The sequence below is a fragment of the Fukomys damarensis genome, unplaced genomic scaffold, assembly GCF_012274545.1.
Source record: "Fukomys damarensis isolate Sample0158 unplaced genomic scaffold, DMR_v1.0_HiC HiC_scaffold_23, whole genome shotgun sequence".
NCBI lineage: Eukaryota > Metazoa > Chordata > Mammalia > Rodentia > Bathyergidae > Fukomys > Fukomys damarensis.
Genome location: NW_022900935.1, coordinates 15,543,193 through 15,560,295, shown reverse-complemented (window position 1 = coordinate 15,560,295; position 17,103 = coordinate 15,543,193). Strand labels below are relative to the sequence as shown.

Sequence of the window (17,103 nt, the reverse complement as noted above, 5' to 3'; positions counted from 1 at the left end):
TTTTTTTTTTTTTTTTTTTTTTTGCCACTGGGTTTTGCTGTGTAGTTCAGGCTGGCTCATTCTATACCCCAGGCTGACCTTGAAATCATGGCTGGCTTCGAAATCATAGCAATCCTCCTGCCTCAGCCTTCCTAATGTTAGGATTACCGCTGTGCATCATCAAGACTGGCTCCTTGGCCCACTTTTAAATTGTATTATATTTTTGTTTATTTATTTGTTTTTCTTTTTGTTTTGAGACAGAGTCTTGCTGTATAGAGTAGGTTGGCCTTGAACTCTCAGGGATCCTCTTACCTCAGTCTCCCAAGTACTGGGATTATAGACATGCACCACTATGTCTTGTCTTATTATTTTTTTATTGAGTTGTAAGGTTTTTGTTTTGTTTTGTTTAATCTGTTGTGGATGCTGGTGTCATACTTATACTCAAGTTGTCTTTTTTTTTTTTTTTCCATTTTGATAAGCTCCAATTTATTGTTTCTTTTGTTGCTTGTGCTTTTGGTATCATAAGCCATCATTTCAGGGAGATTTACATCTTTGTTTTCCTTTATTTGTTAATTTGATGCTCGGAATTGAACCCAGGGCCTCATGCATGCTAAACACATGATCTACCACTAACCTGTAGTATTAATTTTTTCATAGGTCTTCATTTTACATTAATTTTTGTATATGGTACAAGGGTTCAAATTCATCCCTTCCCTCAGTGCAGGATATTGAACTAAAGGGCACTCTACCACTAAGCAACATCCCCATGCCTTTTTCTAAATTTTGAGACAGGGACTCTCCAGTTTTGCCCTGTCTTAACTTGAGCTTGGTAAGCCTTGAGCTTGGTATTCTCCTGCCTCAGTGTCCCAAATACTAGATATGTTCCATTATACCTGGCTTCATATTTATTCTTTTGTATCAGACGTGACAGCATATGCTTGTAATTGTAGTACTTGCATTCAGGAGGCTGAAGCAGGAGGATCACCATAGTTTGGGCTACACAGTGAGTTCAAGACCAACCTGAACTACATAGGCATAGACCCTGCCTCAAAAAAAAGAAGCCGGGTGTGGTGGTGCACGCCTGTAATCCCAGCACTTGGGAGGCTGAGGCAGGAGGATCGCTGTGAGTTCAAGACCAGCCTGGGCTACATAGTGAGTTCCAGGTCAGTCTCAACTACATAGTGAGACCCTGTCTCAAAAAAAACAAAATGAATGAATGAATGAAATCAAGTTCAGTTGACCGTAGACCTATATAAGTCTGCTTCCTTCTGGTTAATATTTCTTTTTTACTTTTATCCTTTTTAAAAATTAGTACGTATTTGTCATACATACCGATCACATTCATCATAGGGAGTTTGTACCTGTACATGATAATTCTTTTTTTTTCCCCGTTTCTCTCCCCTCCCTTCAGCCCTTTTTCCCTTCCCCATTACAGACTTGTTTCCATCTTTTTCCTTCTATTCTCCTTTTTTCCCCTCCCCCACCCTCCCATTCTTCTTCCCTTTGGAGCACGTTCTCTCTAATTCCCAATATCTACCCTCCATGATGATCCTTTGATTAATAAAACTTCTGGCATACAGTACCTGCCCGGTAATAAGCATTATCTGATTGGATTATTCTGACATCAGTGAAAGTTTGTAGATGGTGAGGCAGAAATTGGATTCTACTGACTAAAAAGCATATCTTTATTTTGTACATTTTTCTACAGATTGCTAAAGTACAAATGTGGCTTTTCTATTGCCATTCCTGGCCATTTTTGTATTGCTTTAAAAACTCACAGGATGATGAGGCTGGGGATTTATTTAGCTCAGTGGTTCCAGCACCTGCCTCACAAGCACAAGTGCCTGAGTTCAATCCCCGGTACCAAAAAAAACAACTCAGGATGAGCTCTGCGTGCTTGTCTTTCACCATCATCTCCTTTCCCCTCTTCCTGCTCCCCGCGCCTGTTTCCATGGAGCCTTCAGAGAACTCATGGCAAATACAGTAACTGCTGCTGAAGGAGTACTCTGACTTTGACTTAATTAGGGATATAGCAGTATTCCAAATAGCCTTAGAGTTTATTCTCTTTTGCTTTCCTTTTTCCCAGTTGCAACCCCTCGTTTCAGGGTACAAATGAGTTAGAGATGCATTAGTAGCTACTTTGACTTTGTGGCCACCCCTGATGAGACAGACTCAGAACATAAATCCTGGCGTGGTAGCATACACCTCCAGTTTCAGCACTCTGGGAGGCTGAAAATTTGAGCCCATTCTTGGCAGCAAGATGTAGTTCAGCGCATAGGCCCTGGGTTCAGTCAAACCCATGTTGGGATCCAGAAGGCTTTTTTCCTACACGTGTGCAAAAGGGTCTCTGAACCTAGTGAACAAGGGAGATAGAGGTGGTGGTGGTGGTGGATGTTTGGCTCGGGTTTTTGAAGCCCTGTGTCCCTCAAAACTTTGCCAAGAGGTCATTTTTGGGTTAGAATACATAAAGTGGCATTGAGCTGCTCCTCTTGATATGATCTTGTGCTTTTATGTAAGCCAACAGAGGCTGCTGTCATTGTTTGTAGTACTAAAGATCAAACCCAGGGCTTCATATAAGCCTTGCAAGGGCTCTACTCCGAGTTCCAACCCTGTCCTTTTTTATTTTTTATTTTGAGACAGGTTTTTGCTGAGTTGCCCAGGCTGACCTCTAACTTGCAGTATTCTTGCCTCAGCGTATCAATAATTGTTTTCCTTTATTTTATTATGTTTTAGTCTGTACCATTTACTGATCTGTACATCATTTAAAAGAAGGGGAATGTGAGAAAGGGAAAAGGTGTAGTTTTGTCTGGCTGGGGGAGCTGAGAACTTATTTTCCTTCTTTCTTTTTGTGGCACTGGAGATTGAACCCAGGACCTTCACTCTGCTACATCCTCAACCCCTTTTTTTATTTTGAGACAGGGTCCCACTAAATTACCTAGGCTGAGCTTGAACTTGAGATCTTCCTACCAGGGTGGTGGGATTACAAGCATACACCACCGTGCCAGTGAGAATTCAATTTTAGTGCCTACTATTTTGCTATTTTACAAATGAGGCAAATGATTGTAGGAGAAATGAGGAAACATTGGTTGCATAGCAAATTGGGGAAAGTTGCCTATCAATATTGTTATATACCAAAGTCCAGTGTCTGCTAAAAGCATGTTGCTTCAATAGGATAATACCGTACTTCATTGACTCTTAAGAAGACATTTACTATAAGGCGGATCATTAAGTATTGCGAATAAAGAAAAAATGCTATCAAATTGACATGGTGAGTTTTCAATTTTTTCACATCAAACATATGATGCATTTTGAAAAAAATTGCACTCTGTCAATTCTAACACTTGAATATTTATTCTGTGCCATATACTGTTTTCTCCACTAGTGAAGCAGATATTATTGCCCCATTTTTATGCACAATGGAACTGAGGTCTGGAAAAATTAAATTACCCAAGGTTACACAACTGTTAGGTAGCAGAGCTAAGATTTCAATCTTAGTTTTATATCAGTCTCAACTATGCACTGGAATTTAGAAGTTTTACCTGCCGTTCAAATCCATCTCAGAGAATTTGTACAGTATAATCATTTTCTCTCCTGGAAGGATGCTTTCTCTGTAGGAATATTATTACAGTGAACATTTGCCAAGGCTGTATAGGCCCTTGTGCTGGCTATGCTAGGTAACAGGACTCTTATCAGCTTATATTTCCTTCTCTCAAGAAACTCATCTAATAGTTACAGTCTGTGTTAAATAGCTCACAGTAGTGTTGTTCTGCTGCTGCACTGAGTACCAGGAGCCTGGATGAGCTGAGAAGCTTGTGGAGTTTGAGAAAAAGTGACATTTAAGGTCCATCTTTTTATGTGTGTGTGAGTGACCTAACACGTCCTAGACAAGCACTGTGCCACTGAAGCTACACCCCAGCCCTAGAATTCAGTCTTAAGGATAACTAAGAATCTGACATGCTGAGACAGATAGTGTAACTTAACACTTCATTATAGCTTTGAATAAAAAAATTTCAAATTCTTTCTCCAAAGCTAGGTTTTGGAATATCCTCTTCACGTCTCACTTTTATCTTACATAGAGATACTGGGGCCGGGGATTTAGCTCAGTGGTACGGTGGCCTGCCTCGCAAGCGCAAGGACCCCAGTTCAATCCCCAGTACCAAAATATAAATAAATAAATATACTATTTACAGTATTGTTTTGAAGATTGAGCTGTTTCATGTAAAACATTAAACATGACATGTAGTAAGCATTTGAGAAACATTAGCTATAAATAGAGGCTACAAGTGTAGGCTAGTGCTGATTTTGAAAAGGTACAGTTTAACCGCACATGGTGATATGTGTTTATAATCCCATCTCTTTGGGAAGCTGAGGCAGGACAGCAAGTTCCACCCCAGCCAACCTGGGCAACCTAGCAAGAGACTATTAAAAAATAAAGGGCCGAGGCTCTAGCTCAGTACAAAGGCCCTAGCTTCAATACCCAGTGTCACCCCCCACACGCACAAAGCTACAATTTAGAAAGTAGTTAAAAGACTTCAGTATGAGAGTGACTTGAACCATATCTCTTTGCCACTGTGCTGGCAAGACAGGGTAAATAAGGAAAGCAGAAGAGAAGCGTGCCGTGAAGTAGCACCACCCAGGAAGATAAAGGGGGTCATCTTTCCCCCCACCCCCATCTTGTCTTTCTCCAGCTCACCCTCTTACCTGAAGGATTTTTGGTTCCTACCTTTTCAAAATTATCTGGGCTGGGAATTCAGCTCAGTGGTTTCACCACCTGCCTCACAAAGCACAAAGTCCTGAGTTCAATCCCTGGTACCAAAAAAAAAGAATGACATGTTAGGGCTACTATGTTCTCTGTCACACTGGTAGGATTTACTCCTTTTCCTACTTTCATTTGGCCCAAACTCTGCAGAGCCTTTTTTTTTTTTCCTGCCTTTGATGGAACTTTGCTATAGTTTAAAAAAAAAAAAAAAAAAAAAGTATTGTCAGGTGTGGTGGCTCATGCATGTAATCCCAGCACTCAGGAGGCAGAGACAGGAGGATTGCTGTGAGTTTGAGGCCAGCCTGAACTATAAACAGACCCTGTCTCAAAAAACCAGGGGGAAAAAAAGGCATTGAGGCCAGCCTGAGCTATATAGGTCAGGGTCAATCTGAACTACATAGTAAGACCTTGTCTCTAAAAAAGAGATATTAGAACTTTGTCATATATTAATGGACTTTTTTACTTGGCCTGTTGAATTACAAACCAAAGTTCTTTTGAGTGTGTAGTGATAGAAACTTTGCTCTTAAATATAACTTTGCTTCATTACTCTGTTCAGATCCTGAATGGGTGAAGTCTCCCTCCACTTTAAGCTCCTAATTCATTATTAATATTGCTGGTAGTATCATATATCATATTACCATTTTAATTCTCACAACCCTTTGAGGTATGTATTAACCCTGGTATATAAAGTGTGAATCTGATGTGTAGAGGTTAAGACAATCACAGTGGCAGAAAGCTACGGTTCTGACCCAAGTCTTTTGGCTTCTACTTTGTTGCCTCTTGATCTCCTTTTTAGCTAGAGTAGCCACGAAATGAGCTTGCACTGAGAGTAGTTCATACATAACCTTGATGTGTAGGACAAGTGTCCCTGGCTTGGTTTTCAGATTGAGGCTCCCCCACCCTTTTTCTGGACTCACACGTACCTCCAGATTAATAATCATTACATGTTCAAGCTAGCACACATCTGATAAATATTTAATGGCATTGAGCAGACAGGCTGGAAACAGCTGTGTGAGACAGCAGCTGTTGGGGGGAGGGAAAGAAGTACACTACACCGACTACCATTCTTTTGTTTCCTAGTTTAGAAAAAATAGGCCTGTCTCTTCTAGGCCCCTTAGAAGGAAAGGCCTGTGGTGGGCACTACACCCTAATCCTTGTCCTAAGGACAAAGACATTACACTCAAACAGCAGACTAAACACTTTTGTTGGGGAAAATAGCAGACATGTTCATTAACATCTAGAATATCAATTTTCTAACACCCATGGGCTGGGGTTTCTTATTCTCTTGTCTTTTCTAAGACTAGATCTGAGTGTGTGTTCTCATTAAACCATTTCTTCTTGTGAAAGATTATTTGTTTCTTAAGGGACTTAGAGTTATGTGGATGCTCCTTAGCTGTGTTTTGAGACAGGGTCTCACTATGTAGTTCAGGCTGTCCTTGAACTCACCTTGTAGCACAGACTGGTGTCAAACTCAGCAATCCTCCTGCCTCAGCCTCCCAAGTGCTAGTGTTACAGGCAGGTGCCACACCCAGTTTACACCTTAGCTTCTTAACACCCCTTGACCATAGATGCCATGGCTGCTCAGTAATGATTGTCTTCCTCGTTCCCAACCGGTGCTGTGCCGTTTGTCTTCAGCTTCATCTCAGGCAGGAAATGGGCAAATAAAGTTCTTAGATACACTGCTGGCCGCCTTCCACTGGGATGTAGGGAGCTTCCTGCTTCAAAGCAGCTTTGGAAACGTTTTGGGACTCCTGAAAAGATAGCTTATTTGAGATGTTGCTAGACAGTGTGAAGCACAGCCAGATCACTACCCCCAGAGTAGTTAGCCAAGTAGGATACCTGGCCAGAAATCTGGATACTTTTTCTGTTTTGTTGGTTGGTTATTTTTTGTGTTTTGTTTTGTTTTTTGAGACAGTATCTGGCTATGTAGTTCAGGCTGGCCTTGACCCCCGGCTGGCTTCCCAAGTGCTGGGATTACAGGAGTATGCACCAGACCCAGTCATTTTTTTCTGATCTTAATACTACATTAAGATACTAGAATTAGCTGCTCCCTTGTCAACCTCTGGAGCTCAGCCCTCTTCGGGACATCCAGTCTCTTTCCTCCAGGTACCACAGTATAAATGAGAACTTGGGATAGAGTAGTTGAGAATGCCAGGGGGAATTGTTCTCTGGAATCTTTGGACTCCAGCAGATGTAAGGTGTGTGCTACGTATCTCTCAGCCCTTTGGGGTTGTAATACAGGAAACAAAGTCTACATGTGCCTTTGAGATTAAAAAAAAAAAATAGCTGGGAATACAACTCAGTGGTAGGGCACCTGCATAGTATTGTTGAGGTCCTGTGTCCAATCCCCAGCATTGATTGTACAAAAGAGCAAAAAATACCTTGTGCTTTGGTGTGAATTCTTTATAAATTTCTCTCCAGAAATTGATACAAATGGCCCCTTTAGGTTGTTTGTGACAAGGTCTCACTATGTAATTCAGTCTGGCCTAGAACTTGTGGCAGTCCTCCTGCCTCAGCCAGCCAAGTGCTTGAATTGCAGACATGTGCCACCACACTGGGCTTCATTCTTTTATTATATTTACTATTACAAATTGGAATAACTACTATGTGCCTAGAAGTAGATATTCAGTGATGAGTGAATAATGTAAAATGGTCCTTAGCCTGGTATGATGGTGCACACCTGTAATCCCAGCACTCAGGAAGCTGAGACAGGAGGATCCCTGTAAGTTCAAGGCTGATCTGGGCTACATAGTGAGTTCAAGGCCAACCTGAACTACCAAAAAAAAAAGTTCCTGAATTCATGGAGCTTACAGAATATATGGAGAGACATATTAATTGCATCAATAATTATAATTTTGATAAATTCAATAAAAGAAGGCGGCCCTTTGAAGGCATCCAACTTGGATTTCTATAGAGGAAACCATACTTAAGCTGACATCTAAAGGAAAATGGCAAAGGGCTTGGTATATCTTTGGTGAAAGAACATGAAGCATATTTTAGGCAGGTAGTAAAATTGAGGCAGATTCGGATGAGTTAGGAATCTAGAATTTAGTCTAAGAGCAACAATAAAGACTTAAGTTAGGAGGTGCTGGAGAATGACACCCCACCCCACCACCACCCCACATGATGACAGTGCTGAGAGTACTGGGGATTAAACTCAGGTCCTAATTTTTGTCCTACCACTGAGATACATCCCCATTCCTTTTTTACTTTTTTTTTTTTTTTTGATACTGGGGTTTGAACTTGGGTCCTTGCGCTTGCAAGGCAGGCCACTGAACCTCTGAGCTAAATCCAGGACCCCCCACTTTTTAACTTTTGAAATGGAATCTTATAGCCGGGCATGGTGGCTCACGCCTGTAACCCCAGCACTCGGGAGGCTGAGGCAGGAGGATCGCTGTGAGTTTGAGACCAGCCTGGGCTACATAGTGAGTTCCAGGTCAGTCTCAACTACATAGTGAGACCCTGTCTCAAAAAAACAAAAAAACAAAAACAAAAAAAAATGGAATCTTACTGAGTTTCCCAGTTGGCCTTAAACTTGGGGATCTCCTGCCTCAGTCTTTTTAAGTAGCTTGGTTTACAGGTGTGCATCACTGTTTCAGCTCAACATTTATTAGATTTCTAGTTTTACTTTTATTTGCAGGACTGAGAATTCACCCTAGGATTTCATGCATGCTAGGCAAGGTGCTTTACTACTGAGTCACATTTCCAGCCCAGATTTCTGATTTTAAAACTTCAGTTGCTAAAAAAAAAACTTCATTTGCTGCTAAGTGGAGAATAGTTATGGGGACCTGTTAGGAAATCTTGTTAGTCTAGACAGGAGGTAAGAAAACTGTCTTAGGATAAAACCATTGAAAGTGAAGAGGACTAAATGGTTTCAAAAGCTTTTCAGAGGCAGAACCTAATTTGCTGATTTATTAGATGGGGGAGAAGTATTTGCTAAGGTTGTTAGGAGATCGCACATGTTAAAATATAACCCCCCCAGCCATTTTATATCTTACTTCCGGGTTCTTTCCCGACTCTAAGTCCTTTCTCCCAACGAAATTGTAAAGCGTGAAACTAGAGCCTCTCCAAGGCGCGAAATTCAAAAGACAACCTGGCTTGCGATAGGATAACAAAGACGGCTCCTCCCAAGGAAGGATCTTCCGCTGCCCGCCCTATAAATATCCCAGTACTTCCTCTTCTCCCTCTCTGGCTCTCTGCCCTCCGCCTCCTGCTCACCTCCCTATAATAAAAATCTCCTGCCGGACCTCTCGGTGCGTGAGTGGCATAATTGGGTAAGGGGCACCCAAAGGGAGCTCGAGACCCCTTTCAAAGGTAGATATGTATTAAGAGTCACTGACTAGAACAAGAGAAATGGTAGTATCACTTAGAGAAAAGCAGTGTTACAAGCATCTCACCAAATCTTTGGCCCTGTGCCCCAGGCTTTACATCTCTCTGTCCTGTGAGCAACCCTTATTATTTGGAGCTGGAACAAACTATTTATAAGGCCAGAAAAGATAGTACCCTGAACCTACAGTTGAGTAGTTATGGCAAGAAGATACCTATTTACCATTCCCTTTCTTTCAAAGGCTTTGATTAAACTTTGTGATTTCTTTCATATCTTTTGGAGAGCACAAGGCATTCCATTTGTGAAGCTGAGGGCCTACACGTTAGAACCTACATTAGTTTCTTCCCTGGATCATTCTGTACATGTATGGCCAGGAATGGGAGGTTTGGATTATGAGACTCCATTTTCATTATCTGGCAGCAAAAAAGAGATCTTATAGGCTGTGGACTTCTGAGTGGGTACCTGAAGACCTGTGTACTGAGTGAAACAACTGGTGTGGTTCCATGGGATAGAGAAATTGGAAGGAGGCAGCCTAACCAGATGGGAGGCTGGAAAGCCCTCTGATGGAGAAGCTTCATGTTTTTCTTAATTTACTGTGTTTGTCTTTGCAGCTGTCAGAAGAGTCCGGAAACTAGCAGAGCTACTTGCCGGCCTGGAGGCATTTGCTGAGCACGGAGAAACAGGAGAAATCAGCAGTTCTATTTCATCCCACCCCTTGATCTGTTTATCCACAGAGGCATCCAGAATCACCTCTAGAATCTTTGGGCCCAGAACAGAGACCTTAAGGGTCAAGGGATTATGATGCTTAGCATTTAACCTTACTCAAGACTTTAGAGTTGAAAGGGATTAACAGCATCCCTAGCATAGCCTTTTCCATCAAAATAGACTGGCAGCTTCTAATATGACATTCCCATGCTATCTTTCCCTTAGGCCTCCTGCAAAATGGGCTGAACGCCCTACCACCCTCTTTTCCTCCCTGCTGCACTGTGTTGTGGGTGTCAGCCTGGCAGCCCTTGGTCACTTCCAGAAAGACTAGTTACCTCCTCTTGTAACAAGCTAAGGAAAGCCAAGAGAGAAGGTTCACTTATGTTGGGCAAGCGATTTCACCTCTGAGCCTGTTTTTCTTTTCATTGTTCATTACTTGTCCAAAAAGCTCCTAAAAGGCAGGGTTTTCTTCTGCTTCACTCCTGTACCGTGTTTCATCCCAGCAAGCATCTGCCCCCAAGGAGCTCAATAAAGGTTTGGTCAAGTGATGAGTGGTCTCACTCTAGTAGCTTCTGTCAACTTTGGGAAAGAGCCAGAGCCCAATATCCAGCTTTCTGCCCCTCTAGCTGTACTAGGCCAGCCATTTGTTCTCACTTTTTCTCCTGAAGGATTGATTGGCAAGTCGGTGTTGGATAGATTCTGGATTTCTTTAGTCTGTGCCTCGCTGATTTACACTGTGTCCTGAGAGGTTAGGGACTTCCAATACTGTGCTCTTCCCTAGTGCCTTTGTGTTGTTTATACAACAAATGATATAAGGGAAAGGACTCCGTTTAGGGTGGGAGGCTTTCTGAATTTTAACTACCTAGCATATTCTCATGAGCTTGGATTCATTCTTAGCAGGAACAAAAGTGTAATGGAATGGGACCTTGAAAGCAGTTGCTTTTCGTTGGACAAGCTTTTTAACCTCAGCCTGCTAGTCTTCATTGTCGATGACTGTAAATACTAGCTAATAATTTGATTAATAATAATGACCACATACCAGGCACAGTGTCAAGCACTTACATGCACGGTTTCATTTAATCCTCCACCCCAGTGTATTTATTTAACAGATGGGGAAACAGACTTAAAGAAATAAATAATTTGGCTATTTAGAAAAAGGTACACAGGTGCTTTGAAACAATAATGTTACTGCGATGTGGGACTTTCAGGGATAAAACAGCGGGTCCCAGGCAAACCTAGATGGGTTTGTCACTGTAAGCGTTGGAGGCTCTGAATCCATGGCTAGCCACTAAGGCTGTACTTTTCCTTGGCCGCTGCTTGGGTTTCCTGGGCCTCAGTTTGTACCAGGTTCCTTTCAGTTCACTAAATGGGGGAGGAGATGGTGTTCTGGTCATGAATGAAGGCATAGAACCTGCATCACTGAGGAGCCAGTGTTCTGTTAGGGTCCCTCAACCCCCAGGTACATGTTATCTACTTGGGAGCCACAAATTTGCAGGAAAGCTCAAGACTGAAGCCAAATACATCTAGATTCAAACACCAGCTGGCTTGTATTTTTAAGTGTCTGTTTACCCCCATAAAAGTAGGATGATAACCCTTCTACTGAATGGAATCTGAGAAGCAAATGAAATTTGTTTAAAATGCCTAGCATGGATCTCAACAAGATACTGTTCAACACTTCAGTTTCCTTCCTTTTATTTCAGATTTCTGGGTCTTACCAATCCTGTTGTCCTGTTACTGGTCACTCTGCTTCTCCGTCCCCATTACGTTAGGCCCAGAGCATCTTCCTCTAAGAGTTCTGACCTAGTGGGTTTGATCCACCCACCCAGCTGCCTTGCATGTCAGTCACCTCCTCTGCAAGCTGAGAAGGATGACATCAGCCTCTCCAAGCCTCTGGACTGTTTTGAGCCATAAATATTTCAGAAGGGCCTTTCTGTGGTTGTTGCCAGGGTGATGGGCTCTCGGGACTAGGGTGGGAGTGTGGAGGCAGGGCTGGCAGGCCAGAGCCTAGCAGCAGAGCTGGCCCTGGAAGGGCGGGTATGAGAGTTGGCCAAGGGCCCTTGCTCAGCTCCAAAGCTATGGCTCTGCCTGCCTGCCTGCCTGCTAGTCCTTGGGTACCTCAGATCTGCTCCTGCTGTTTCCAGGGCCACGCTCTGCCCTTGTTCACTATTTCATCTTGGGTAAACTGTTAGATGTCATTGAGCCTTCTTTTTTTTTTTTCCTTGCCTTCATTTTAACATTTCAAATGGGGAGGGGTGCCTCAGTGCAGGTAAATGAAGACAAGGTACAAGAAGTTTATAAAAATCCCGTGAAATGTTAGATAAACCACAAATGGAGAAGCTATGCCTCATTATCCTTTATGTTTTTGTTGTTAGTTGATTTTTTGGTGCTGGAGATTGAACCCAGGGTACTACTGAACTGTATCCTCAGCCCTTTTAATTTTTTGAGACAGTCTTGTTAAATTGCCCTGGCAGGACTCCAACTCAGTTCTGCCTCCATTCTGGAATTACAGGCCTGTACCACTGTGCCCAGCTTCTGTTTTACTTTTGAGACAGGGTCTTGCTATGCAATCCAGGCTGGCCTTAAACTCAATCCTCGTGCCTCAGCTTCCTCAGTGCTGAGATTACAGGATGCACCACCATGCCCAGATACCCCCCCACTCCATTTTATGAATGTGCCATAATTTATCCAATCCTGCCAGGTGTGATGGTGCACACCTGTAATCCCGACACTCAGGAGGCTGAGGCAGGAGAATTGCCACAAGTTCGAGGCCAGCCTGAACTCCATAGTGAGTTCAAGACCAGCCTGGGCTTTTTGTCTCAAAGCAAAAGCAATTGTTTAAAAATCCATTCCTTTTGGATCTTAGGTCTGATAAACATACTCATTGATCCAAGGTTTACTTCATGCCCTACTTCAGAGGTAAGGCGATACCTACCATCTACATCGCCATTTTTCTCAGGTTCTCAGCACTGAGGAAGTCAGTCCTGAGCCAGCCAAATCCTAAACCTCAGCGAACTAGGTGAGAAGTTGAGGACCTCTCAGATTTTCACAATTTGCAGCTGCCAGGCTGCTGCCCTACTGCCTTTTCTGGTAAACCTAGAGGCTGAGGTCCAGATGCCATGTAACACCCCAACGACTGATTCTCAGACACAGCCCTCTCCTTTCCTTAAAAAGAACCTTTCTCACACTATAGCCCAGCTCCTTTTTCCTAAGGACCTCAGGTCAAGATAGACTACCTGCCCTGGCACAGAATATCCAAAGGAACTTGCGCTAGTGGTTTAGGAGCAGAGCTGAGTCTTTTTGTCTTAAATACAGAGACCTAGGCTCCCAAATAATCTCCCCACACTCACTTCTTCCTAAAGACCTGTCTGGTTGGCCGTGGACCTCCAGATTGTACGTTATGTCCAACCCTCTTTAATCAGTACATATCTGAGAAGAAAATGAGACCAAAGGGGATACTTAGAGCCATGCTTCACCCCTGCTATTGAGGAGCCTTGGACCAGGTCCAGGATTCAGCGCTTCCACACGGGTGCCAGACTGTGCTCTGGTAGCTCTGATTTCTTTGTATCTGGCTCCCTCTGGTGGTTACCATGTGCACTGCAGGGTATTAAGACACCCAACTCAATTTCAGGTCACCCTGAGAGGTAGGATGGTTTGCTTTTTTTTTGGAAAAGAATCCGCTGCACCTCCTAATCTTAGTCACTCCGTTTCTCAAATGAGATGTCTCTTCCACCTGACCTTCATCAATCTTTACAATAATGAATGGGAAGCCAGGTGTGGTGGCGCACGCCTGTAATACCATCACTCTGGAGGCTGAGGCAGGAGGATCGCTGTGAGTTCGAGACCAGCCTGGGCTACATAGGTCCAGGTCAGTCACAACTACACAGTGAGACCCTGTCTCAACCAAAGAAAAAAAATAATGGGAATTATCCAAGTTTTACAGATGAAACCAATTTATAGAGGCAGAATCAAGTCCAAATTCCTTACTAGACTTCAAAAACCTCACATAATCCAAACTTGGGGAAGGAAGGTGTCCTGAAGAGTGAACCCAGAGCCTTCCCACTGAGCTACATCCAAAGCCTTTTTTTTTTTTCTTAAATAGGGTCTCACTAAATTGCTTGGGCTGGCTTCAAACTCATGGTCCTTCTGACTCAGCTTCGCAGAGTGCCAGGGTTACAGATGTGCACCGTCACACCCACCCTGAACTGAACCTATATTCCAGCCTCATCTTCAGTTATTCTCAAGCAAAGTGGACATGCTCTTCTGGAGCATAGCTTATCTCCAGACCTTTGATCATGCTGTTCCCTCTATATTCATTACCTCCCCACCCTAGACAGTATTACGTACCAAAGCTAGGCATTTTTTTATGCATTCTCAACTTTTAAAAAGTAATTCCCAGGATTCGTATGGATTACTTTGTAATAAATGTTATAAGATGTGGTGGGTTGATGGCTCAAAGGTGGACAGTTATGAAGAGGGACTAATATTTCTAATATTTAAGAAGCACTTACTATGCACCAGACACTATTCTATGCACTTTACATATTGTTCTCACCATAATCTCAAAAGGTATGTGGTATGATCAAAATGTGGTAAAGCTTTAATATTTTTAAATATAGTTACAATTTTTTAAAAAAATCATAGCCAGGCATGGTGGCACATACCTGTGATCTCATCACTCAGGAGGCTGAGGCAGGAGGATTATTGCAAGTTTGAGGCCAGCCTGGGCTACATAGTTCAAAGACAGCCTAAACTACATAGTGAGACCCTGTCTCAATGAAACGAAACAAAACAAAACCACATTGTCATTGCCAGGCGTGGTGAGCACCCTGTAATCCCAGCACTCAGGAGGCTGAGACAGGAGGATTGCTATGAATTCCAGGTCAGTCTCAACTGCATAGTGAGACCCTGTCTCCAAAAAAAAAAAAAAATTGTCATTAATCCCCCTCAAAGTCCCATGCCTTGCTGTGAACATATTTATTTCATTGTCCTTGCTGCTTTCTGAAGCAGTTCCGAGAGTCCTCTTTTGTGAATGTCTTCAGTTGTGCTGTCGCGACTGCCTCAATGTCCTAAATCAATTCAGAATGTTTACCTTTCACAGTCATTGTGACTTTGGAGCAGAGCCAGATGTGATGAATAATACTTTTACAAACCTGCCTTTCCATTGGATGGCAGTCACACCAAATAAAAATACTCTCAAAAGAGAACTTTCAGAACTTCATCAGAGAGTGGCAAGAGTAGCAGGATAACTGTGTTTGAAGTGACAAGAGTTTTTTGAGGGGGATTGATGGCACTGTGTCTTTTACTGTAAAAACTTAAACTACTCTGATCACACCTTAAACTGTTCTCACCTTACACTGAGGAAACTGAGGTACTGAGAGGTTAAGTGACTTCCTAAGCTCATGCAGCCAGTAATGGTAGAGCTGGGATTTGATTCTATATAAGTCTTGCTCTAAAGATACTCCTAGTAACTACATTGGTTGATTGGCAGGGAGGGTCTCGTTTTGTAGTTCAGGCTGTCCTTGAATTCACTGTACAGCCCATGCTGGCCTCAAACTCACTTCGACCCTCCTGCCTCATCCACCTAAATGCTGGGTAACAGGAATGTTTCACCATCCCCCCAAAATAACTACATTTTAAAGACAAAATACTGCCTTTCATTTTCGTTAAATAAAACTGACACTTCAGAAGGCTGCATTGTGTCTTACCCTTGGTTTCAGCACCTCTGTCTACCGTCACAGGTCTGCACAATCTACATTGAAAAATTGATCTAGAGGACAAATTTGTAAACATTGAGCCTTTGTCTCAGAGTAGCATGACCAAAGACAAGATCTCAACTCCTAGCCACCAGCAACATTGGACTGGCACAGAGGCAATGGCATTTCCTCAAAAACTCAAGACTCCTGCAAGAGCCAGTACAGAGCCCAGTTAGTTAGGAAATCAAGGTTCAGAGAGGGGGAATGAGAACTTCAAGGTCACAAAGCAGCTGAGACGCCTGCTCACAGATTTAGAGTATAAGCCTAACCAACATCCTGCCATGGAGCCTGTAGGAGGCCAGTGTGAAAGAACCAAATCCCTAGCTGTTCTTGGTAAATACTGGGTTAGAAGTATATATTGTTCCAGATGATTTCAGTTGTAGTTGCCAGACACCAAACTTAAACAGGCTTTTTGTAACAGAAAAGTCCCTAAAGGTTGAGGACATGCTTGTAATCTTAGCTACTTAGGCAGCTGAGGCAGGATTGCAAGTTCCAGGCCAGCCTAAGCAATTTAGCAAGAGCTTGTCTCAAAATTGGGGATGTTGCTCAGGGTTCCCTGGATTCAGTCACTCTAGTATTGCATGGGGAAGGTTCCACATGAAGGCTTCAGGTTTGGCTAGATCCAGGAGTTCAAATGATGCCCTCTTTCTCTCCATCTCTCAATGCTGGCCATCAAACCAAGGCCTTCACACATATTAGGCAAGTGCTCTACCACTGAGCTACACCCCCAGCCTCAGAAAAATTATTTCCTGACGTTTTCATTGTCAAACAAGTTGTTTTCATTGTGAATTAAATTCTCTCCCCAAAAGTGACATGAGAGCCACCAAGAGATCCTAGTTTATATCCTACTTGCTTAGCCATCCCTGGGGCTGGGGAGAGACAAATGTTTGCCAACAGAGCCTACAAGTACATCTCATTGGCCTGGCTTGGACTGCTAATATTACCTCCCCCATCCCAGCTAGTCACTGGCCTGAGGTGGCAGTATGTTAGGATGCTTTGATTTGCCAAGCCAGTATCATCTGCCCACTGGAACTGCAAGGTGTGATAGCTCCACCAAACTACCAATGGAATGAGATGGAGGAAGGTTTCCCTAGAGGAAAACCGGTGTTCTTATCAGGAGGAATGGATGATGGGCAGACAAAAGCAATAATCAACCTGAATAAGGTGGGCTGGAAGCAAGGCATGGTGGCACACGCCTGTCATTCTGCACTATTGGAAGCCGAGGCAAGAATCTGGCAAGCTCCAGCCTGGTGTGGGAAATTTACACGCTGTCTCAAAATGAGTAAATACGGTGGGGGATTTAGTTCAGTGGCGCTATGCCTGCCTCGCAAGCGTAAGGTCCTGAGTTTGATCCCTGGTACTGGAAGAAATAATTAATTAAAGGGCTGAGGATATAGCTCAATGCAAAGACCCCGGGTTCAATCCCCAGTAGCAAAAAACTGGAAGTTCCAGGGCTGGTGTTGTAGCTGAGTGGTAGAGCACTTGCCTAGTATGCATGAGGCTCTGGGTTTCATCCCCAAAAGAGAGGAGGGCTCAAATCCTCCAGTGGCTTCCTGTCTCATACATAGTAAAAACCATAC

The 17,103-nt window shown here is 43.1% G+C and overlaps 1 protein-coding gene across 1 annotated transcript in view; it reads left to right on the top strand.

Annotated features, from left to right (window-relative positions):
* The window catches only part of Khdrbs1 (KH RNA binding domain containing, signal transduction associated 1), a 46,726-nt gene extending 36,319 nt beyond the window's left edge, over nucleotides 1-10,407 (top strand). The window contains exon 11 of the transcript XR_004518534.1: nucleotides 9,677-10,407. The gene's annotated coding sequence lies outside the window, so the exon portion shown is untranslated. The remainder of the gene's footprint in view (nucleotides 1-9,676) is intronic.
* Nucleotides 10,408-17,103: the final 6,696 nt, after the last annotated feature.